Source organism: Urocitellus parryii, chromosome 5 (assembly GCF_045843805.1).
Source record: "Urocitellus parryii isolate mUroPar1 chromosome 5, mUroPar1.hap1, whole genome shotgun sequence".
Classification (NCBI taxonomy): Eukaryota; Metazoa; Chordata; class Mammalia; order Rodentia; family Sciuridae; genus Urocitellus; species Urocitellus parryii.
In genome coordinates, this window is record NC_135535.1 from 16,389,367 (window position 1) to 16,412,993 (window position 23,627).

At 45.0% G+C, this 23,627-nt stretch overlaps 1 pseudogene; it reads right to left on the reverse strand.

The window, feature by feature from the left end:
* Positions 1-631: 631 nt before the first annotated feature.
* Positions 632-22,731, reverse strand: LOC144254975 (chorion-specific transcription factor GCMa pseudogene; annotated as a pseudogene).
* Between the last annotated feature and the right edge of the window lie 896 nt (positions 22,732-23,627).

Below are 23,627 nucleotides of genomic sequence, written 5' to 3' on the forward strand. Positions count from 1 at the left end.
TGAAATGTTTGTTTTTTTAAAAGGAAACGCTACGTGGAGAACAAGGTGTCTAGAGTTTGTGCCCTTGGTGTTTTACAGCACATTTTATTTTGTCTGGAGACTCTCTGGCACCCTTGAAATATGCAGAGACACTTAGGCATCACTAATGAAGGGCCAGGAACTGCTGAGGCACAGAAGAGAAGATCCCAGGAGACTAAGAAAAACATACACTTGAGCTTATGAGAATCCGGGCTGAGGGAGGAACTGCCCGAGAGTCCATTTAACTTGGATCCGAGCTAGCAAGTCTGGGACTACAAACATTTTATATTTATGGAGCTCCTCACAGTTTATGAAGCAAAAGCAACTCTTAAACATACAGTCCATTAACAGGAGGCAGCCGCAGCCCAGCGGAAGGGGAACAAATGGAGTTAGAGATGACTTTGCCTCTCAGAGCTGTCTGTTCGATTTAGGGCAAAAGTCTCACCTTCTGAGTCCTGTTTGTTTCCATCTGTAATACGAGAGTATCATTTACCTGGCTTTATGATGAAGACCTCCTTTTTACCATATGCCTACTGTGGCCCTAGGTAATTATTTAATCATTCATCATTCGCTCATCATAACTGCCCTGGAAGAAAGGCAGGATCCCCAGCCTTCAAATCAGGACACCAAAGCCGATGACACTGGTCACCTCGCTGTCTCCTGTTGGCTCACCTGAGAGGACACCTGTGTGGCTTCCTGTGTCTCTCTGCCCAATGGCATTCTTGGCCACTTGAATATTTGCTGACCACATCGGACAGCCTAGAAAGTCCAGGGGGGAGAAGGTCCAGGAGCAATCTCAGTCAATGAAGGAGGGAGTTGGAGGCTAAACAACCCAGCTTCCTCCCCCTGCAAGACAACACCCAGGGGGTGGTCTGACACAGCCTCTCGGAGGCCCCTAGAACTGAGGCCTAGTCACCTGCTCAGTCACTCTTGGCTCTTCTTCTTTCCCTGGTTCACTCCATGCCCCTTCTCCGTGCATCCTAGGATCAGCTCCCAGTAAACTCCTTGCAAAATCCAAAGTAAGGCAGAGGCCGAGGCTTGGAGAAATAAAGTTGCTCATCGGCGCTCCCACCGTTAGGAAGCCTGGCCCAGCCACCATGGACTACCCACTACATCTGATCTCAAAGTGTCCCTTCTTGTCCCCTGGCTCCCCTGCCTTCTACCCCTGCCTGGTTGCTGGGAAGCTCCATGAGATAATACACATGAAGAAGAGGTTCATGTGGCAAAGCCAACAGTCCAGTGCTTCCCCTGGACCTTCACAAGAGTCCACTGAGGCAGACAGTGGGATACTTTGATGCCCTTGGTAGGCTCAGAGGCTTGCACAAAGTGACCAGCTAATAGACAACAAATAGCAAGACGATGCCCCCCTCCTCCAAGTCCACTCCCCATCTCTGTTGGCCTTTCTGGGCCCGGTGGCGAACACCCCCAGACTTCCTCACTCTGGTCCTCTTGTCCTCTGGCCTGGGCAGGAAGAAAGAGGACCTTTAGGTCTCCACTCCCTCTTGGATGGGCTATAATTTCAGCAATGACTGCATTCCTGAGCCACGGTCTTATCCAACCACTTTAATTTAAAAAAAAAAGAAAAGAAAACTCAAATTTGTATAAGTTATTTTAGGAATCTCAAGTCCTGGGACAGAGGGAAGGAAGTGATCTCAGATCACTCAGACCCCAAAACACTTTCCAAGTGCATCTACCCTGACCCGGTCCTGTGGCTCTGGCTCTTGCCAGGTATGTGGGCTGGGAGTCCCCAGGGCCTTAGCCTCAGGGGTGCTCCTGTCCCGGGCTGCTGTGGATGGCAGGGTTTCTCGGCGCCCCCCACACCTCTGTAGACAAAGCCCTCATGACGCTTTCTTCACTTGGACCCTGTGAGGTGCCATTCTCTTTCTTGCTAAAGTCCTGGCTAACCCAGAGCCTTAGCAACCCATAAAAGGGGGGAGAAAATAAAATATTTACGGGGCCAGTGCCCTTCTCCAGCCCTTTCCATTCCTGACCCTCCCAGTGAGGCGGGGAGCTGGGTCATTATGATTCTCGTTGCACAGATACACAACCTGAGGCCAAGAAGTGGGGCCTGGACCCAGATCTAGGTCACTTAGAATCGATAGTCCGCGCTGTCTCCCCTTCCCCACAAAGACCACACTGTTCCCTGACTTGCCTTTAGTGTAAATAAGTCGGGGGACCCCAGCCCTCCAGCCTTGGCCCCGGGCACGTCAGAAAACCCAGAACACCCTGCCGAGGGTGAGGGAGTCGCATCTTTGTGGCAAATGAGCTTTCCATGAATGGAAACAGCCTTTCCCTTCTGCCGGAGAGGCAGGATTTCATGTGAACGTGCGATGACTGGCGGGCAGCCAAGAATAAGAGCAGGAAATGGGGGCCCAAGTGAGATAATTGCCACAGACATCGAGGGGAGGGGGCAGGGTAAACAGAGGACTTTCAATTTTGCAAAGCATTCAAGAGCTGGCTGGATTAAAGACGGCCCTGGGGAGATCCAGGGATATGAGGGAAAGGGGGAGACAGCCTTGGCAGGCAGGGGGGACCCAGCGCTGGTGGGGCGATTAAAGGGCGGAGCAAGTGGGTAGGAAACCACAGAGAAATGCAAGACCCAAAAGCAAGCATCTGAATGTGCAAAAACACGCGCATGCACACACACACACACACGTGCACACGTGCACACGTGCACACACGTTTGTGCTGAGAAGCTGAAAATATTTGAAACAACGTTTTGGGATGAGACACATGGAATAAGAGGCAGCCGCCATTCCCTGTAGCAGCTTGAGAAATGTGACTTGTCCCCATGGGCACTTGGAAGAAGAGGGAAAAAGAGTTTAGAATTCTAAATGAAGATGTGGCTGAGTGGGCACTGCAGGGTTTCCCCCCAATATTTCACATTTATGAATAAAGTCAAAAATGGATCACCAGACCCAGTAGAACTATAAATTTTATTCTCCCTTCTCTACATCAATCTACAACTTACCCCCTGTTATAAATTAATAATAATTCCAGCTATTTAGCAACCACATTCCAGGTACTTTTTTTTTTTTTTTTTTTTTTGTACGAGGAATTGAACCCAGGGGCACTTAACCACTGAACCATATCCCCAGCCCTTTTTATATTTTGTTTTTCACTGATTTGCTGAGGCTGGCTTTGAACTTGAGATCATCCTGTCTCAGCCTCCCAAGCCATTGGAATTACAGGTGTGCACCTCTGTGCCTGGCCCCAGGTTCTATACATATATATATATGTATAGAACTAGAAATTTCTAGTTCTCCCAATGCTGTGCAAATATTACTATTGACTGCATTATACAGATGATTAGGGACCAGAGGCACAGCATTTGAATAATTTACCCCTTATCACACAAGCAGCTGGTGAGGGGTCAAGGGAGGAAGTAAACCCAGATCCCTCTATCTCCCGGCACAATCCGTTACTCCAGGGTGAATCCCAAGAACTAAGCTTTGAAAATGATCCAATCATCTCGTTTTTCAGGAGAGAAAAATAGAGGCATAAAATGAGAGTGAAATGTTGTCCACAGAGGCGATCGTCCTAGACTTTTGACTAGTGTCCTGCGGAACCTGAGGGGAGAAATCTTTAAGGTACTGAGCTCTCCTGTGCCAGTTTGAACCTTCCAAGATCTCAAAGCCCCCACAGCAGGGTACCGTATTTTTTCCTGCCCAGTAGCACATAGTTCCTACCATTCATGGATTCATTTGTTCATTCAACAAACATTTATCAAGTCCCTCCTTGGTGCCAGGAACAATGTCCTGTGAAAATATTATTCCAGTGAGGAACGAGAAGGTGCTCAGTTTGCGTTTCCTTTGGGTTTGCTTTTGCTTTTTCATTTTAGCACATTTCCACTTCATTCACCACATCAGGTTCCTCAAATGCTCCTCCAAAGACTCACTCTGGCTCATAATCGGCACGCTGCTCTCTTCAGAACGCTTGTGATCAAGTAACAGTCCTTGGTTTTTTCCAGTGGTAATTGTGTTTTCTGTTCAGTAACACTGGCAGCTCAGCAAGCATGGTTTTTTTTTTTTTTTTTTTTAGTAAATATGAGCATTGAAGGCTCTTTTATATTCCTGTTTCTGAGCTGAAGAGGGTAATTGAAAGAGCACTTTGTAAATGGGTCTGTTTAAAAAAAAAAAAAAAAAAAAACACCCATGGATTTGGCCAGAGTTTTATTGGAAGTCTAGAAACCTGGAGAAAGGGGAATAAAATAAAATTTCTAAACACCAAGACGTTCTGACCAGATCAGTCGGACCAAGTGACAGTGTCATGCTGACCTCAGCGATACGCATTGGCTGGGTAACAAACAACTCCTGAAACCTGGTGGCTGAATACAACAAACACTTATTATTTCCCATGATTTGTTTTTTTAAGTACCAGGGATGGAAACCAGGTGGGAGCTTTACCACTGCACCACACTCAGCCCCTTCTCCCGTGATCCTGTGGGTCTGCTGGGTGGTTCATCTGGATCCTGCTGCCGCGGGGCTTGGGTGGTCCAGGATCTCACAGGTGCATGCCTGGGGCCTCACCTGGGATGAGTGGGGCCTCTCTTCTCCTCCAGGGGCCCACCCCAGGCTTCTCCACATGCCATGGAAGAGTTCACAGGAAGGAAGACAGGGCAAGCCCCAATGCATCAACACTTTTCAAGACTTTCTGTCCCATGGTTGCTACTGTCCTATGTATGGGTCAAATCAAATCACAGACTCAACCCAGATTCAAGGGGTGGAAAGACAGCCCCACTTCTCAATGGGCAGATCCCCCAAATACTGTGGGGTGCTTTTGTTTTTGTTTCTTTTTGTTTTATCGCCAGTTGAGAGCCTTCAATGGTTAGCCCTTTCCAGAGATTTCTCTTTTTCCTGAAGAAAGTCACTTCACTCAAAGACACTTCCCCTTCTCAGGGACAGCCTGCAATGGAAACAACTTGTCTCAACTTATTTAGACTTCTATAACAAAGCACTATAGACTGGGTGGCTTTGAAGAAAGTCCAGAAGAAGTTCACGATCCGGGTGCCAGCATAGGCAGGCTCTGGTAAGCGTCCTCTTAAGGACCACAGATGGCTATCTTGTTTCATCCTCACACGGAAGTCAGAGAGTGTAGAGCTCTCTGGGGTCCCTTGTCTAAGGGTATGAATCCCATTCGTGATGACACCACCTCCAAAACCCCCACCTCCTGATGCCACCACATTTGGGAGTTAGGATTTCAACATAGGAGCTTTTGGAGAGACACAAGCGCTCAGTCCTGGCCAATGCAGGAATGCAAAGGCCTGGTCTTTTGCCCCAAGTCATCCCAGATCACCACTTCAGCAGTCTAATGAGGCTTTTGTAGAAACTGAACTGCAATCTAACTCGTCACTCTGCAGGATCTCACTTCCTCTCCTGCCACGGCTCATGTCCATCCTAAATACACTGCTAGCAGACTGATGGTCTCTAATCGCTGCCCTCTGATGACAATGGATAATGCCAGAAGTAGTTTGAGAAAGAAGATGCTAAGAGAGGGATCTGAGGCTGTCAGCTGATGCCCAGCAAAAAGTGGAGATCCATTCCTATTGGTACATGAAGTTTACACAGTCCCCAATACAAGAGGGTGGTGAAACTGGTTAAATGTCCACCAGTGGAGAAATGGAATGGGACCTGGGTGGAAGGAAAGGAACTAGAGGAGGCCACCTACCAGGTGTCTGAAAAGTACAGGGGAAGTAGCCGTTGCAAGAGTGGTGGAATTAAGCAGCTGTGCTGGAGGCAACGTGTGCTTTGGAAAAAGATGACAGAAGATAGAGTGACCAGCAGTCAACAGAAAACTGAGCAAACACACCAGAGCCTCCTTGGCACTATATAAAGAGACTCTCATTTGTGGAAACAAACGAGGTTCAACTCTCAAACTTGGGCAGATCTGCTATGGAAAAGTCAAGCCACTGGCTGGGAAAACATGAGATCCTGCAATATGGGATTAGCAACTGGGCCAATGCACTTGAACAAGCATGAACCCTCAGATTTCTCTGAATGCCTGGCCTTAACTCTTATGAAGCTCAATCACTAGTTGCTTTCTGCATGTGGTGCAGTGGCCTCTCCCACATACAGCATGAGTGTGCTTTAGAATGTGCCCACATCTCCCGTTGGCCTCACTGATTCCACAGCCATGTGCTGGGGAAAGGAAAATACCCTAACATTTTGAGGTCGGCTTGACCCAGGATCCCAGCCGACATTAGTGCTTGAAGACCCAAATCATCATGATCCCTTTCCACTGTCAGAGCGGGAACACCTGAAGGCCAGGTAATAAACACTCACAAGCCCAGTTCCAAGTCACAGCGGGCCTATGGCACCTGTAGGTGTACCCCATTTCCTCCATCTCTGAAGGCATGTTTGGAATGCACATCCAAATATGCAAATCTACATTGGCTCCTTTAGGTAAGAGCTCTCATAGTTCAGAAAGCCAAGAGAAATGGAAGGCTCTGAGACTGCCCTGTCCCACAAGGAGAAACGGTAACACTCCCCAAGAACAAGGGAAGTGCCTCATGAGTGATGAAACCCCAAGGAGAGGGAGGAGGGGCTCCTGCCCACTTTGCAAAACAGACACTGTGTCAGCTCAGACTTTTACATAAGAGAGAAATAAATGTCTAGATATGTCATGATTTGGGGTCTATTTCACATCTGGTCCAATTTATATCCTAACCAGTCAGCCCTGAGCTTACTTCAAATCAACCTCAAAAGAACAGAATTGGGGTTTCGGGTATGCCAGGCGTGTGGCACCAACAATTTCAGGCTCCACTGGCACAGGGTAATGATGGGAGGCAGACATGCACCCACCTGCAGTGCTGGCTGGAAAGCAGGGTAGAGTCATACAAACAGTCTTTAGCCCAAATGTCTAAAAGGCTTACAAATGGAAAGATTCCCCCCTTACCTCAGCCACACCTGCTTAAGAAATGTGCTAAATGACTTATTTGCTCAGCTTCACACCTCACAGCTTTTCCTCTCTATAATACCTTCACTTCACAAGAGCATTCTTGTAGCATTTGCCATGAGCATGACAGGACCTCAGCAATGGGTGGTGCGGTGGTGCGTGGCGGGTGGGAGGAGAAGGCATTTCTAAGGTGATTTTTCACACATTTTTGCCTTTGGATGGTGTATTGTCTGCTTTGTGCTGCTATGACAACATCTCTGACACTGGATAATATATAAAGACATGTTTGACTCACAATTCTGATGGCTGGGGTATCCAAACAGCATCATCCAGCATCCTGGCCCGGGACCCACTTGGCTGCATCACAACATGGCAGAGAGCAGAAAGGAAAGTGGCCACAGGTAGAAGAGGTATCCAAGGGAGGTACGAGGCTCCCTGACAACAACCCGCTCTCACAGGAACTTGTCTACCCTACCAGACCAGCATTTATCCCTTCTGAAGAAGTACCCCGTGACCTGATGGCATTCCACTAGGCCCTACCTCGGAAAGTTCCACCACCTTGACACCACCGTAGTGCTTCCAACATGTGAGCATCTGATGGACAGACCACATCCAAGTCATAGCAGATGGAAAGTCATAAAAAAAAAAAACTAAAAAGCTGGGAAAGGTGTCAGAAAAGGACCAACACATTGGTTTCATAGCTGCTACAGCCGGATTTGAGAACACAGCTCAGATGTAAAGCCAAAAGCAGGATTCTGCTCCTTCCCCCTGAATTAAATCCACACCCATTCTCAGGTACACATGTGAAACACCCTGCCCATCCGGATGCTCACCTGCCCCGGGAGGCTCCCCCAACGGAGAAGGCAGCTGCAAACAGAACACACACAGCTCATGTGCACAAAGCCATTCCTCGAGAGAAAGTCCAGGAGGAGCTATGCTCTGTTTGCTCACTTTCCTTGGTCTCTTCACCAGTGAGCTATGTCCTTCCTCCCTCCTCCTGAAGATAGATTGGTAAGAAGAGTGGACATAAGAACATAGATCATGAAAGAAAAAACTAATGCTGTTCTCTCTCTCTCTCTCTCTCTCTCTCTCTCTCTCTCTCTCTCTCTCTCTCTCTCGCCACCAGAAGTCAGGGCTGGGTGGGGCAGGTGAGAAAGAAACCCAGTTACAGTACTGGCTCTAAGTCAGTCATGGGTTATATCTATCAGCAAAGATTCATAGCTACCATTTGGTGAGTTCTCACCGTGTGCCAGATATTATGCTAACCGTCAAATGGCCTAGAGAATGTGGGCTCCGTGTGGTCTCTTCTTAATATGCAAAGGGAGAGGAGGTGTTAAAAGTCAGTTTGAAGAGGCTTTCCCTGACCAAAGACAGAGCGGTTTGCATATGAAGAAAGATCATAAATGAACGGACACCTAACAAATATATTTAATTCTATGCACTTTAATAACACTTCTCTAAAACCCTAATTGCTCACTGTTGGAGGATGCTAATGAACTAACTTCATATTCATGAAGCTGTGGAGTAAAGGAAAAGCATCAAGCACTTATTCTGCTTTTTTCTTTTTTTATTTTTCACTGGTACCTTATGATCATACATACTCGTGGGATTTGTTGATACATATTCATACCACTTTGGTTTTTTTTCTATGCTGTTGGGTAATCAAACGGCAGATGAAAAAAAGTTTCTTTTTTTTAAAAAAAAAAAAAGTATTCAACCTAACAAATGAAGAAGCACACATAAAAATTTAAACCTAACCATTTCATAAGCCCTAATAAATTAATAATTTTCAATGCTTTGCACTAAAGGCTACTTACCCACAAAAGAGACAGCCATCATGTGATGCCCTGGGAAGAAGAACCCAGCACCACCCCAGAAATCAAATCTAAGCAGGATCAAGACTTTCTATCCAGATACCAGCTCACATGGCAGTGTCTCATCAGGAAGTCTCAACTGGAAAACTCAATAGGAAAAACAACCCAATTTCACTAAGAAATAAACTACATGGGGGAAAAAAAGAAGTAAATACAAAAATCTAGAGATATCAACAAATCACAGTATGGAGACCTCATTTGGATGCTAACTGAGACTGTTAAAAAAAACTTTAAAACATTTATAAGACAATTGTAAATTTAAACCCTGGCTGGATTATTTAGCAATATTAAGCAATCCCTGTTAATATATCTGGGCATGGTAATGGATTATGATTACGTAAAAGCACCCAGTTTTAGGCTATAGAGATGTAGATAAATGTATACAAATGCAATGATAGGATGTCAAAAATCTGCTTTAGAACAATATTGGAGGAGATTAAGCAGAAGATAAAACACGCTTGACCCACCTTGATCAGTGTTGAAACTCCAGGATGGGTACATGATGGTTCATTATGATTCTGTACATTTTTGTGTTAGTTTGAAATTTTCCATAATAAAAGTTTTAAAATATATGTGTGTAAGGACCCAATTTGATGGGCAGGTGGGTGGTGGTAGAGCTCTTCAGAGCACATCTGTGCTTCACATCTGTGTGTTTAGATGAAGGTGGGAAGTCAGTGAGTGGCCAGGGCCCCAGGAAGGGGAGAAAGGGAACATGCTGGGCAAAATGTCATCCTCCCTGAAGGATCTGACGATAGCAATATAGCCAGATACAGTCCAGGTACCAGGCAGAAAGACTCAGCAAGCGGTGGGGAGACCAGCATGGTGGACACATAGATTCTTGCTGCTGAGGGCTGCCAGACTAATTTCCAGACCCCGCCCGCTGGCAGACACAGGGCACTCGATGTACTGCCAACACTGGGTAGATTGATTCCAGAAGTGGGCAGGGCTGAGCTTGCCAGAGAAGGTCCCCAGGCCTAAGCCAAGCAGAGCTTGAGCAGGGACGACAGGACTCTCCGGGTGCCTTAACCCTTGAGAGAGGACACTGAGGCAATTTGGGGATTGAATGGGGTGTCTCTTGTGTTTTATCGTCTGCCCTCCATTTCTGGGAAGTGCTCTCCACCCCGCCTGGTTTAACTGGCCACGTTGAAACCACACAGCACTGGCCCTTGGGAACAACCGACTGCGCCAATGGTGCTAACCTAAGCCGAGAGGGTGCAAATCAGAAGACTGAGCTGACTCCATCACGTTCCTACAGGGAAACTGAACCGAGAAACTAAGAAACCAAGATTGAGAACTATGAACCCGAGTCCTTGGGCCCATAAGACCTTGCAGAACTCCCCCTCCCCGCCCCAGAAGGGGATAGCAGCCAACAGAAGTAGGTGTGACTCCACCCACTGTGTGACTTTGGATGAGTTATCTGGTCTCCTTGAATCGGTTTCCTTATCTATAATGTGGGGATTTAAAAAATAACTATTTCAAAAAAATTTTTTAATTAAATTTTAGTTGTTGATGGACCTTTACTCATTTAGTTATCTGCGGTGCTGGGAATCGAACCTGGTGCCTCACACATGCTAGGCAAGCATTCTACCACTGAGGCACAACCAAAGCAATTTTTATGAGGTTTAAAAAACATGTTCATAAAATGCATACATGGTGAAATTCAATAACTATGGTCATTATTACTAGTCACTTGAATACAACCCCTGCTAGGGCTACATTTGGCCACCTGAGACCAAACACAGAAGCTTGGAGGTGCGAAGAAGATCATGCAGCCCCTGAGAAAGGGGAGGAGCAGGGAAGCCCCGCTCTGCCTGGAGCCCCAGAGCATGATGTGTGCCCCCGAAGTCCATCCTGCTCCTACAAGACCCAAGCAGCTTAGTTTCCCAGTGCGATGGGCTGGAAATGAGCCCCCTCACTTGAGCCATCTTGAGCAGTTTCCTTAGTTCTGACTAAAGCAACAGGAATCACGTTGTGTCTCAGTCACCCACAGGAGAATCCTGCCTACGGAAACCCCTGCGTAAGTGGTTCTGCAGCCAGGAAAAACATCTCGTCGTGGGGCTGACACCTCCAATGTCTGGCCATTCCACGGGGAGCTCATTCCGTTCCTGCCCCAGCAGATGGAAGGCTCTAGAGGGCATCCCTGTTAACCAGAAGAGACACTCAGCCCCTCTGCCCAAAGGAGGCCTCCACCCAGAGGATGGACGGTCAGCACGTGGCCAGAGGAGACGGAGCACAAGAATTCCCATCTGAGAAATCCTCCCTTCAGCCACGAGTCTCGGAATAAACAGAGACAGGCCAAACCACTAACAGGAGAAATGTAGGAACAGCAAAACACTAAGGGCAAAGGGCTTTCTAAAGGACACGGAACTAGAAAATGAAGACCTCCTCCTCCTCCTCCTCCTGTCTTTCCACCCGTCACCTCCAACCCTCAGGGTTTGTTTTTTTGTTTTTTTTTTTCTTTAAATACGTTTTTAAAAAGCAAACTATAAACTATTCCAGCTGAGACAAAATTGTTAAGTGGAAGGAGAGAATGTAACCAAGAACACCAGTTGTCAGGCATCTGAAGCTAACTAGCAGGACTTAGCCGTCGCTAGTTTCATCTAAATAGAAGCCACCAGCACCGTGCCCACACCCACACCTGAGGATCAGCAACTGACCCATGATGTAGTTGCCCACAAAACTTGCGAAGCCAGCATGGATCAAAAGACAAGAGGAAATAGGATGATCACTTTTAAATAGGGCAAGAGGTGAGTGTTTGAGTTTGCAGAGGGACAGAGTCACTCCAAAAATCAGATGGCTCTGGGGCCATATGCAGACACTGGTGGGTAGCAGCTGGTAACCTTGAGCAAGTCACTCAGCCTCTCAGGGCTGTTTCTTCATCTGTGTAATTAAAGTGATAAAAATAGAACCTACTTCAGAGGGTTGCTGAGCACTCACACCGGGGCAAGTGGGACTCTGGCCATAGGTGCTCATTGTCATTCTTTATAGTAAGTGTAATTATGTCATTATCACTGTGGTGAGTATGGCATGCTTATTCAGAGAAGTAGGAAAAACAAAGTTGTCCCCAAAGCTTAAGCAGCCTGTGTGGCTCTGGGTTCTTAAACAATATGCCAACAATTCCCAGGTCCCCAAATCCAGAATGGGGGGATGGTGAAGGGGGAGGAGTGAGCTTCTGGCTTGCTTTAGTCCGCTTTTGTGCTGCAAAATGACCTGAGCAGAACCATGGCCGAGGAGGAGAGGTTTATTTAGGGACTCACGGTTTCAGAGGTCCCAGTCCATGGACAGCAGGCTCCATCCCTCACACATGAGCTTTTGGGGGACACCACATCTAAACTGCTGCAGCTGCCCTGGGTGCCGTCTGAGTGTGCTCCCTGTCAGGCCACTTCACAGAAGCAGAGGGTGAAGGAGGGTTGGGAGGGGGCACAGGAGCTGACCTGGCTGGGCACTTCCTCAGGGCCAGGTGTGGGCTGAGAGCTGCACACACAGACACGATCTACCGCACCCTCTCCATGACCCTGCAGTGAGGCAAGTACTGCTATCATCCCCGTCTGGCAGAAGAGGAAATGGGGATTTAGAGAGATCACTCGGCAAGAAGTGAGGGAGGTGGGGATCCCCCCCAGGAGCCCTCCTGTCCAGCTGCTCTGCCTTCTGATAACGCACAGGTGTCTCCCAGTGTCCCGGGCCAGCCGGGCCAGCCGCAGGCTTTGTGTATGAGCTAAGCGCACTTGAGCATATGATGTGACGGCCTGGCTGGGCTGTGCGACACACGTGTGCCCTTTCCCCTCGCTCTGCCTGTGATCCCACACAGCACCTGAGATGGGTGTGGCTTCCCAAGATGTCAGTCAATCTGCTGACCACAGGACACCACCAAGCAAGACTCCACCCTTCAAAACCCAATCCCTTGGCTTGTCTGGGCGGAACTTTCTCGAATGTCTTTTCCCCAGTAAATAGAAGGTCTCGGGCGTGCCTGCTCTCTTGCTCCTTCTAGCGCTGGAGCTGACTCTTGGGTCACCGAGGCGTCCTGCCTTAGAAACATACGTTCGTGTGCTGGGTGGTTTCTTCACGTTTTCTTCATTATTGATGCAGTCAGCTGCTTTGAGCCCAGTTCACATCACCAGCCCCAGTGGCTAGAGATACCCCATCCCCACACCTTGCTTTCCTCATCTGTAAAATGGAACTTGCACAGAAGCCCTTTGTAAGCATCACATTCCACGGCTCTAAGTGGTTCGAGAACCTCTGTCGGCCTGAATGACCAGTTTCCAGCCACAGGAAGGGGCACGTGGCCAGTTTCTGCTCCTGGGGCCCCTTCATAATCTTGTCTCTTGGCCTAAAGAGAGGGAACCTGAATGGAGGACGGGTGGCCCGCACAACACAGGTGTCCCACAGGGTGTCACACTAATGTCACACACAGATGGGGAGGAGCAAGTCTCACCGGAAGGTCAATGTCAGCCTGAGCATATGGAATCCCCTAATGCTGAGCTAGACCTGGAAACCCGTGAAGAGAAAGGAGAAGCCCAAAGAGGAACTTTGGGTTTTTTTCCACTGAAGCCCCAGCTTGTCCACAGACTGCAAAACTAGGGGCCCTCAGGAGCCTGAGCTGCTGGTTTCAAGACAAGTCAGTCCCTGTTTTCAAGGCATGGGAAGGATAAAGATAAAATGTTTGGATTAAAAAAAAATTTAAAAGGCTTCCATTTCCCAGATGATCCTATCTACTAGTGCTTAAATGCTACCCTTTGTTGCCAGTAATGGGATTGGTATCACAGCCTCCACTTCACCCATGAGGAGGCTAAAGTTCAGAGAGGTTAACCAACATGCCCAAGAACACACAGTGAGCTGGGAGTAAAGCCAGAAGAGCAACCAAGGACAGCCTGATTCTATGGTCCCTCTCTGAAGGACCCCACCACCCTGCCTCTAACAAGGTTGGGAAACTGCTAAAGAAGAGGAATAGTATAGGGCAGTCCCTCGAAGCATCAGAGAAGGACATTATATTCTGAGCAGTGGAATGAGGGTCAAGGTATTGGTAAACCCAGCAGGGGTGGCCGATGTATCCAGGATGCAGGGCACTAACCCCAGACCCTCGTACCCAGGGTGCTGAGGCCGGGGAGGGAGAGCAGGAGAGCTAGCGGGGATGTTTGCTTAAAGACCTCATAAATGCGTCCTGGTCTCTGAAGACACACGCAGACATACACACACCTGATGCTCCTCAAGAATATGGAGTGCAGAAATCCCCTCAGCATATACTGGAGAGGGGAGAACTGCGTCAGTGACTCCGTGGCTGCCATTGAGGTCACCGTTGTGGCAATTTCTATTGTAAGCTCTTCCAGGTGGGAAAGCAGTACTTTCAATCAGGACTCCCAGAAGCCCTAGGCAGGATTTCAGCCAGGAGGTGGACTCCGCATCTCGCCTTCAGCTGGCCTCACCCCAGTGTGGTTAAACAAACCAGCTTTGGAACCCACTGGCCTGAGGAAGGCATCTCCGTTCACTGAGGAACTGCAGGTCCCTGGACAATTCACTTCACCCGTCACAGCCTCAGCGTCCCCATCCGCAGTGGGCAGTTGTGGTCCTCACCCTACAGGGGTGTGGCATGGTCCATGCAATAACCCAGGTGCACTACTTAGCACTGTGTCCGGCCCAGAGTAAACACTAAGGAAAGGCAGATCTTCTCCTCATTGGAGGACACCAGAGCCTTTGCACACAGAAAACCATCAAGCCCAACTCAGCCCAAAAATACGGGAACGCCAAGAGCAGAGACTCAAAGATCAGCTGGAGATTAGAGCCTATATTCTCTTCACATAAAGAGTGTCCGGCTATTGAGGCTGGGACAAAACACTGATTCTAACGAACATACATCCCCAACCATCAGAAGTGAGCAACTTGAACCAAGGTGTCTGGGTATTCAAGACGTGAGCTCAACAGGGCTCTGCAGAAAATCCAAGGGGAGGACTCAGTTCATCAGAAGGTCCACAAGTCTGCCCAGAGCCTTTTTCAACAGCTTGACTCTGTGTCCTCGGTTGAAAGTACACCATTTAAAGGCCACCTGGGAAGGCCCTGGCCAGGAAAGGAAAGTCACTTTTCATGGGTCAGCAGAGAGAAACCTACCCCGACAGCCAGCACCCTCCCACGGCTCCTTCCACCAATTAGCAAAAGGACAACTTTGATCTCAAAGCCAAAATACACCAATCCAGTTCGTGTGACTTTCACAGATGATTGAGCAAGACCAGCGCCTGAAATCCCTTCGAGTACACACTCCCCAGGAACAGACTCCAAGGCCACGTTGAGCACTTCCATTGAACTCCCTATCCTGCCTCTTGGGAGAAGAAGGAACCCAGTCTTGAAGGAGCGTTTCCATCACTGGAAATTTCACTGAAACAGCCAATGTCCAAAAGATAAAAGGGTGCTCAATAAGCGCACAGAGATGTGGGAACTCAGCTACATTGAGACACACCTGAAGGCCAGATGAAGGGGAAAAGGAAAAAGAACTCAGGAATTCAAACAAGGAAAAGAACCATGTATTAATATATCTACTGCAGCATAAAAATTCACCCAAACAACAACAAATACATAAGATTTTACACAGTTTCTATGGGTCAGGACTTCTGGAGTGCTCTAGTTGGATAGTTCCAGCCCAGTGTCTCATGAAGGTGCAGTGAAGATGTTGGCCAGGGTCACCATGTTCATCTGAAGGCTCGACTGGGGCTAGTGGGTGTGCTTCCAGATGGTTTGGAATTTGTTGATCATAAGGGACCTTAGTGCCTCCTCCATGGGCTGCTTGAGTGTCCTCACAACATGGTAACTGCTTCCTGCAGAGCAAGTACTCCAGGAAAGAGCAAGGTGGAAGCCATGTCTTTCATGACCTAACCTCAACAGTCACACACCATCATTTCTGCAATATCCCATTGATTGCAAAGATCAGTCCAATCTGATGTGGTCAATAAGGACACAGGAGCACTAACACCAGGAGGGAAGGCTCGCTGGGACCATCTTAAATGCTGGGTGGTACAGAAGAGAGGATGATAGCTTCAAATAAATTTCAGTTACTAGATTATGGCATAATTGCAAATGGCAACTCATCCAGGGAAAGTAATGATTTCTTAGCTAATAACATCAAAGAGCATGTGTGGTCCTTCCAAGAAGGGAATGGTAGTGTCAATAGTTTGCTCAGTGTTAGAATGCTGATGTATTACAATACCTTTGTGCATCTTGAAAGTAAACATGAGGTGGAATAAGGAGGACGGTTCTGTACACTGCTAATTAAGTTAATACTATCATGTCAAGTTAAGGAAATATGAGGTTGGTGCTCATAGAGCTTCTGACCAAGGCCAAGGTGGGTGTGCCTTATACTGGTGCATAGGAAATCACTTTCCTATCCAAGGGCAGATCCTGAGAAATACAGGCATGGAGTTAGATGTGGGTTACAATGGAACTCAAAAGAATCCCAAGAAGAACAGGACGAGGACACAATTCATCAGACATACTGATTTCAGTAGACCCAGAAATGTCGATAGAGAACCTGGGAGTAACTCGGGGCTTCTCTCTGTCCTACTCCCTAAAGTTCCTTAACTATAATCCTTGCCTTTGATGTCACAAAAGTGCATGAAAATATATATTCTGTCAATTTCAGAGACTTGCTGCTTGCTTTGTGTCTTAAGCCATTTCAGAAATCTGCATATATCTCAAGTAAGGACTTGACTTTGTTTGGGTTCAGTTTCTGGCTTTATCTTTGCCCAAGAACCTTGGCTCCAAAGCCTTTACTTTTTGTCTCTCTCGTCTTACAAGACAACCCAAATCTCTGCCTCTTATTAATGGCCCTCTGTCTGTCCCTTTGCCTGAGTTCCCAAGGTCTCATTCCATGCTGGGAGAGGGGCTGTAGAATATCAACACCCCTCTCTGTGATTCCCTGTTTTTTTTTTTTTTTTGTTTTGTTTTGTTTTGTTTTTGAGAGAGAGAGAGAGAGAGACAGATTCTTTTAATATTTTATTTTTTAGTTTTCGGTGGACACAACATCTTTATTTTATTTTTATGTGATGCTGAGGATCCAACCCAGGGCCCCAGGCATACCAGGTGAACGCGCTACTGCTTGAGCCACATCCCCAGCCCAATTTCCCTCTTCTTTATGATTTTTGGCCACTCCATTCTTGACTGTCTATGAAATTGACTTATGCCTTAACAAAATTTTTTCCATATATTTTCCCACTTTCCTAGTTGTTCTTGGAAGAAAAGTAGTCTAATTTAAACTATTTCATCACCTTCAGAAGTATATATCTTAATTTGCAAATATACAGGGTACTTTTTTCCTCCTTTATTAGTAATTTCTAATTTTGCATTACATTATAAGAGATTTCCTAGAAATCAGCTGAGATTTGCCTTATGCTTTCATTTGTCTTATATATGAATACCCCATGTGTGATCAAAAAGAATGTATATTCTCTAATTACTAAATGTGAAAGTCTGTATATGTCCATTAGGCCAAGATTTTTATAGACTTTTTTCAAATCTTCTACAAAGTAAATCTATTTTTTTTAATATTTGTCTTTGTCAAAATGAGAGAATGTGCTGGAATCTGTTATTTTGCTGGATTTATGATTTTCTCTGTAATTTTAGTTTTAAATATTTTTATTTAATTTTTCTTTAGGGATTTTGAGCCTCTTTTATTAGTTTATACAAAGCTTTATACATTATTTTATCTTTTTTTGGAAAACTTAAGTTTTGTTATTATGTAGTGATATTCTCCATCCATAATTATGCCTTTTATCTTAAAGTATATCTGTCAAACATTGATATGATTTAAAACAACTTTCATTTAGTATATTTTTTCTTTTCCCATTCTTTTACTTTCAAACTCCTTATGCTTTTTATAAATAGCATGAAATTGAATTTCAATTTTGTACATGAACCTAAAAACGTATCTTGGGAAATTTAGTCCATTTACATTTATTGTAATTTTATATATTTTTGCATCTTTTTAAATTTTAACTTATCTCACTTTCTCCAGTTCCTCTTCCTTTCTAATTTTGAAGATAATATCTTTTCTTTCTTAACAAGAAAGAATTACAGCACATTTATGACTCTTGATCTCTCTCATTCAGGTAGGACCTCCTATCATGTTGACAGTATTTAGAATTTTCATTCTGAGTTTGCCTAATTTTATTAAATTCATTTTTTATAAAACTAACTTTACCAAAACATTTTATAATCCTTATTTTGGATATCTCTTGAGGCAGCTCCTGGATTTATTTCCCCTTTCATTTGAAGACATCCTCCTGCCCACCCCACCCCCACCCCCCAAAAAATGTTTTTAATGTAGATCTTTTGGTTCAATACTTCTTGGGTTTTTCTATGGTAGAGAAGACTTATTGTATTCTTACATTTAAAAGAAAATTTGGCTGGATGCAAACATAGGTTCAAAATTATTTCACTTCATTACCTTAAAAATGGTATTCAAATGTCTCCTTGCAGGCAGTGTTGCTATGGAAATATCAAAGATCAGTCTGATTGTTGTTCCAAGTAGGAAATCTGTCCTTTCTCTCTGGAAGTTTTCTGGTTTTGTTTTTGTTATGTTTTAAACTTCACTAATACATCTGAGTAAGGGGTTTGGGGGATGGTTTCTGTTTGAACTCTTAGTGCCGTTCATTCTATGATCACTTATCTTTCTTAATTCTTGGACATTTCTTCAAATTTCTTTCTTCTTTTTCCCAAGTATTTCTTCCTCATTTTATTTTTCTGTCATCCAAGATTGTTATTATCCACTGTTTGACACTTATTTTTCTATGCTCCATATATTTTAGCTTTCTATTTCCTATCATTATTATTACCATGCTTGCTTCCTACTGGTGATTCATCAATATGATTATCTGTTTCAGAGATTCGTGTCTCACTTGCATCAGTTCCACTGTGTCTCAGGTATTTTAACCAGTAATCTCAACCAATATCTTTTTGAAGTGAATATATCTACCTGGTTCTGTGTTAGGTCTTCTTTTTATCACTCTTTTGGTCCTGTTCTGAGGTGAGATCTTTGCTGGGCCTATTTGAACCTTCTGCTGCTGTCTGTTCTAACGTTTCTACTTTGCATACAGTTTCATTTTTTAAAATATTTTTTGAGTTGTTGATGGACCTTTATTTTATTTATTTGTATGGGGTGCTGAGAATCGAACCCAGTGCGTCACACATGCTAGGCAAGAGCTCTACCACTGAGCCACAACCCCAGCCCCTGCATACAGCTTCATATTTTTCTTTCCTTTTTTTTTTTTTCATGCCTTTCCTTTTAGGATAATTTCACTACTTGCACTCTTTGGGTATTTTTTTATTCTGACCTGAGTTCAGAGTCCTCAAAAGGGAATCTGTCTTGCTCCCTACAAACAGGCTGAAGTTCAAACTTAACTCTGTCAGTGAAAGTAATTCTAAGAGAGAAACGGCGATGAGCCGCAGACTGGAGAGCTTGGATTCACCTCCTAGGAATCACTAGCCAACACTCAGTGGGAGGAGTTTGGGAAAAACAAATGCCATGGTTAGTCAATATATCACCAATTTCCCCCACTCTTCACCCCAAGGGACTTTTGCTCTGTCCCAATTTACAGGTCTTGGCTGTTTCTGGAGTTGGGGACATGCAATGGCTTGATTCCTCCAAGTCAATTATGGAGGAAGGCAAGGGCAGGGATGATCTTAGGATGTATCTGCACCTGTGACCCTATGCCCCAGGCCACAGCCACAGCCACAGCCACCCCACCACTGCCTCATACTTACAGTTCAAAGACGCTCTCCACCTCTCAAGAGCGTTCTCAAAGAGCTTAGCAGTTTGCATGTTTGATTGGTTGCTGTTGTTCAGTTTCATTTTTTATTTGTTTATTTCCTCTATCCCATGCCTCCCTCTATAATTTCTCCAGCATTGGTTTAAGGAAAGGAGGGAGTAGCAGGTGGAGCTAGAAGCCTGTGCTAATTTGCCATCCTGACAAGATCTGGAAATTGCTTACAATGCTTTATATATACAAAAAAACCCTCTTATCATAATGAGTCTTGATATTATCAATGAATTGAAAAATCAGGGTAACATTTTTTAAATGATGCATACATACATTGAGTATGGTAAATGTGCACACACAAAATAATCCTGAAATATTCTGCGATTGCTATTGAGAAGAAACCAGTTCATTTCTTTCAAAAGAGAGAAAATGAAAATGAACTTGGACATGGACATGTGATATCTGGGCCAAGGAGTTTTCTTTGACTATTGATTTGCTAACTGGAATTTCACTATATTCTCTCTGATATGAATCATACCCATTTTTTTCATTAAGATGTTCTAGATCTGTTTCTTTAAAATGGAATAACAACTTAAAAACTCTTATAAAGCACATTTGACTTCTCGATCCTCCTAAACTTTCCATACATTTTTCTTTTTTTTTTTCTCAAGGAACAAAAGACTTCTTTTTTATTTTTTAATTTTATATCATGTGCATTTGTTACAAATTAAAAAAATCATCTATTTTTAAAAATACTTATTTGTTTGCATTAACACACTTCGGCAAAGAGGAGGAACTGGCATTCAAATATGGCTAGCCAATCATGACCATGTTAATTGTACAGACTTTTCTTTCTTATTCTTCAGTGCTGAGGATTGAACCCAAGGACTTGTGCGTTCTAAATACACCTCAGCATTGAGCAACATGCCCAGTCCCCAAAGATACTTTTCTAAGCAAACAGTTCTTACATATTATGAACTTGGCACTGAGCTAGGTGCCATAAAGAATAAACATAAATAGGACAGAATCAAATCCCTTTAAAAGGTGAAGTCAGCGAGGAGGAGGGAGAAGAACGTGAGTAATGTAGGAGAACACTGGAATTTTCTCTTCATATGTCCATTTAGTTTTGCTGTCCTTTATGGAGTTAGTTCATGCTTCTTGTCTTGACAAGTCTTAGAAATCAACTAGAAAATACATATTTTATAAATGAATTTGATTACTAAACAAAGTATTAAATATATCAATTCTTTATATACTTCTGCAGCTCTTTCTACCCTCTGTTTCTGGGTTCTGTCATTTTCTGTTATGAAAAAGAAGGCATGGAGGAGATCCTAAGCAGGCGGACTCTTCACATCTTTGCTCCATTTGATATGTGTCTGTGACAATGAAACCCAAGAGGTAGCAGAGGTGCTAAAATCCCCAAACAATGAGTGTGGGGTAGGGACATCAGAGGGCATTTCACACAGCAGGCTGGGTAAGTTTCTAGTCCTTACTGAGGATGGAAGCATTAGGGTGGAGGAGGCAAAAAGATTATTTGCATGAAAAATGTTTTGCCTACCACTTGTTGTGATTCCCATTTATCTGTAGTTATGTTTTAAAAGCTGCTTCCTAAGGAAATTCTTCCAGCCATTTCTCAAAAGTAGTTTTTGTTTGTTTGTTTTTGTTTTTGTTTTTTTGCAGGAGGGAAGAGATTGTCAAAAAATTTAAGTCATCCTAAAGGACAGAGGTTTAGAAGCATTTCATTGTTTTTTTGTTTTGTTTTTTTTTTTTTTTTAGAGAGAGAGAATTTTTAATATTTATTTTTTAGTTCTCGGCGGACACAACATCTTTGTTGGTATGTGGTGCTGAGGATCGAACCCGGGCCGCACGCATGCCAGGCGAGCGCGCTACTGCCTGAGCCACATTCCCAGCCCAGCATTTCATTGTTGCAATGATCCAAACCCATATGTCATTTCTTCCTCAAAATCCCACTTGGTGCTCTTGCCTGGCAGGGAGCATTGCTGGTGAGGATGGGGGGGTGTAGGTGAACAGAAAGGGGTCTTCCTGTGGTGGATGGTAAGCAAGAGAAGGATCGTAGCTGTTGAAATCCACAGGCACTTTCTCTTCATAAAGCTCACCCCCTGGATTTGGCCATAATGGGTGGCAGCTAGTTTTGGCAGCAGGTGGTTCCAGGGGAATCTGCTGGGGAAAGTTCTCCAAAGAATTCTGGGAAGGAAAGAAGTCACAAGGCCAGCAGGTCAGAGGAAAAGGATAATCGGGACAATAGTTGTCATTGAGAGGGCTTCTCCCCAAAGCAGCGTTTTTATTCCATGCTTGCAGATTGTCATAATCTGAGTAGACTCCAGAGGCAGAAGGCTGAAACAGGTCTCCACTATTGTAGATCCTATTACTGGAAAATCTGCATTTTTCATACAGCTTAGTGGGGTCTAAGGTGGAAGTCGGGTCTGCCAGATCAGTGGTTCCCCCTGAACCATAACTCTTGGAGAAGGATAAGCAATCATTCAGTGAATTCGGCTGGGGAGTGTTAGCTATTAAATGTCCACTGTAACTGCCAGGCAATTGGACACCTTCCTGGAATGACCAAGTTAAAGGTAAACTTCCCTGACTTTGTGTCTCACCTGGAAGAGACTTGGATCCTGGGTTCCCCTTCAGCTTTAGGGAGACAGAGGCAGGTGCCCCATGCACTTTCTTCATTGCTCTTCTTGCCTCAGCTTCTAACTTGGTTTCTGGCTTTGGATGATCATGCTCTCCCTTTGACTGGAAGAATCTGAAGCGTCCATCAACTTCTCCAGAAGTTGGTGACGGGGAAGCCCCCATGGCCTGGGCAAGGAATCAGCTTCAAAGGCCCATTACAGTTGGGACAACTTTTCTTCTGCTGCTTCTGCCGGGCTTTGTCACAGATCACAGGTCTCAGGTAGACCTTGCGCCCCTCCTTGGTAGAGCAGTTGTGGCCGCACACCACCACACCCAGACAGGACTTCTTGAGGATGCGAGAGTTGTGGTTGTTCATGTTGCGCGTGGCCCAGCTGCTCAGGTGCCTCTGTGCCTTCCTGTGCCTTCCTGTCCCCTGAACTGGAGATGTGTTTCACCTAGGAATCTGGCCACTCCTGGAACCAGTCAGTCTTTTTCACATTCTGTGGCAGTTTCATGTCATTAATGTCCCAGTTGAATACCTCTTTGTCTTCAGAATCAAAGTCTTCAGGTTCCATGATAAAGTCAGGTCACCTACACGTTTTCCTCTATTCAATTTCCTTCAATTTGAACTTGAGAATTTGCTCTCAAAGGTTCTTGATATAGGTGGACCAGCCTTCTGACTTCTTATCCAGATGTAGACAATATTGTCAAGAATTCATCTCCCGCTCAGGTCCCAGGAAGTTCTGGTCATTTTCCTGTTCCCTATTCCAGGTCAGGGTACACTATGCTAATGAGCTCTGGCAACAATCCAATCAAAATCTAGATGCTCTCAGCTCAGGATAGGTCAAAGCAGCCTGTTTCTTCTCAGCAGCCAATGATGTAATGAATATTCTATGGTGTGCTTCTGAACTTTCCCCTTCTTTATGTTGAGGACCTTGTAACTGAAATGGACATTGAGAAGAACCTTGTGAAGAAGTACAGATGTCTTCCTTCTTGTTTCATAGGGTAAGCCCAAACAGATTCAATCACTGTAGATCTTCATTCTCTTATCATTTATCCAGCCTGTCTCCTCTTCATTTGCCCAAATTGCCGAAGGCTTGGTGCAGTGTGACGAATAGGCCTTCATTCTGGAGCAGCAGAATGGTGTCGCAGAGCTATGGGAGGAGGCCCAACAATGAGCTCCATACATTTTTCGATCCCAAAACTATTTTAACAGTAAGGTTTTTAAGCATCTCCCTATTTATTTTTTTTAAGCATTCAGTCTGACTTTCTTTAAAACGACTCTGTTTCTGTACTCAATGTTTCATTCGTTTTTAACATTTTGAAGTTGTTGGTGATCCGTCCTTTAGTTACAGTAAAAAGCAGAACTGACTGAATAGGTTTGAAAACAAATGAGTGACTCCTGGTACAAACACAAGGACATGGGAGGAAACGCAGGTTTCTAGAGAGTGGTCCAGTAGCTGCAACCTCA